General features: G+C 37.8%; 2 pseudogenes; both read right to left on the reverse strand.

Annotated features, from left to right (window-relative positions):
* Nucleotides 1-919: 919 nt before the first annotated feature.
* LOC145244077 (U2 spliceosomal RNA) lies at nt 920-1,077 on the reverse strand (annotated as a pseudogene).
* Nucleotides 1,078-1,198: 121 nt separating this feature from the next.
* On the reverse strand, nt 1,199-1,323 carry LOC145244109 (U2 spliceosomal RNA; annotated as a pseudogene).
* Between the last annotated feature and the right edge of the window lie 484 nt (nt 1,324-1,807).

Consider the following 1,807-nt stretch of genomic DNA (forward strand, 5'->3'; position numbering starts at 1 on the left):
TGTGTTTGTGTGTTCAGTTTTAGCTGTTGTTTTTGTGTGTTCAGTTTTAGCTGTTGTTTTTGTGTGTTCAGTTTTAGCTGTTGTGTTTGTGTGTTCAGTTTTAGCTGTTGTGTTTGCGTGTCCGATGTCAGCTGTTTTCTTTGTGTGTGTTCATGGTCTGGGCTGTTGTAATTTGTGTATTTACACGGTGTATTGTCCTCATTTGTCCAATGGTTTTTTTTTTCTTTCTTTTTTTTTTTTTACGTAGGAGTCATCACTTTCAAGGCCTGAAGGCCACTTGAGTGTATAGTGGTCACTGGGACAACAACGTATAATAAATAGTGGTGGAAATGGTGTAAAAACGAATTATTTAGGGGGCCAGCTCAACAAGAATTTTTTTTACATTAGACTTGAAGATGACCATATTGTAGTCAGCTGGAAAGCAGGCCAGTGGAACAGTTCCACAGGCAGGCAGTTCTAGGAAAGAAACTTTGTTCATGGAATTTACATTTAGATTTAGGCACAGATAGTTAGGGAAACTGTTGATGTTTGTTGTAGCGTTTTTTATGAAATTTTGGCAAGGAAGGACAATAGATTGAAGCTCAGATGAATACTTGCCATGAAAACAAGGCCGATAGCCATTAGTCACGTGCTCTCATGCAATGAATGAATACGTGAATGTAGGATTGACATGAAATTCTTAAAGATAAACTAAAATGACCGAAAAATGGGCTGAAATGACTTAAATAAAAAGTAAATGACTTAGAATGACTTTAATGAACTTAAGGATGAATTGAATGACCTTAAGAATGACTTGGATGCTTAAAAAATAACTGGAATCCTTCAAAAACAACTTGAATAATCTGGAAAATGACTTGAATGGCTTTGAGACTGACTGATTGTAAAGTGGGTGATCATTTTACATTAAATTTATACAGAAAAGTGATTCCCTACTTTATATCATAAAAATTATTTGATTTAGGGAATTTGAAACGTTATATTAGCTATGTGGCCAAGGAAAAGTTACAAACATAAGTACAGCATGTAGTAAGAACAGATACTACACTTTGATCTTGGCCAAAAGGCCAAGAAAAGGGTATTTATTTGCTCCCCCACCAAGCAAATTAGGCACAAGGCCGATTTTTAATGTGAGGTGTGAATGGGGAAATGGGAACCAACTCCCCGGGGAGTAGGGGAGCTGGATAGTGACAATTAGTATGAAGGGTTACCCCTACATTGACCAAGGTCTTATATGTGGGGCTGCCCCAACATATGGTCTTTGCTTGCAGTATCTGCCGGAACAGATACTACACTTTGATCTTGGCCAAAGGGCCAAGAAAAGATGTATTTATTTGCTCCCCACCGAGCAAATTAGGCACAAGGCCGATTTTTAATGTGAGAAGTGAAGGGGAAAATGGGGACCAACTCCCCGGGGACTAGGTGTGTGTGTGTGCAAATTTTTTTATTATTATTATTATTATTAAAATGTGTGTGTGTGCATGTGAAAAAAGTTCAATTCATTGGAAAATGAAAAGTTCTTGAATTTGGAAGAGAAACAGTTCCTGTTGGGGAGTGGGGAATCTAGGAAAAATATACAAAAAATAAAATTGCCTAGTGCATTGCTAGTAAGGTCTTTCTACACTTTGATCTTGGCCAAAAGGCCAAGAAAAGCTTAAAAAGCTAAGAACAGCATCTATTAACAACAGACCTTTGATCTTAACCAAAAAGGCCAAGCACAAAAGTGTTATGGACAGACCGACCGACGGAGTGACTTATAGAGTCGCTTGCACGCGACTAATAATGATAGAGCAGAGACAGGTTCGCAAAA

The sequence above is a fragment of the Euprymna scolopes genome, chromosome 22 (assembly GCF_053919585.1).
Source record: "Euprymna scolopes isolate OS-2025 chromosome 22, ASM5391958v1, whole genome shotgun sequence".
In the NCBI taxonomy this organism is placed as follows: Eukaryota; Metazoa; Mollusca; class Cephalopoda; order Sepiida; family Sepiolidae; genus Euprymna; species Euprymna scolopes.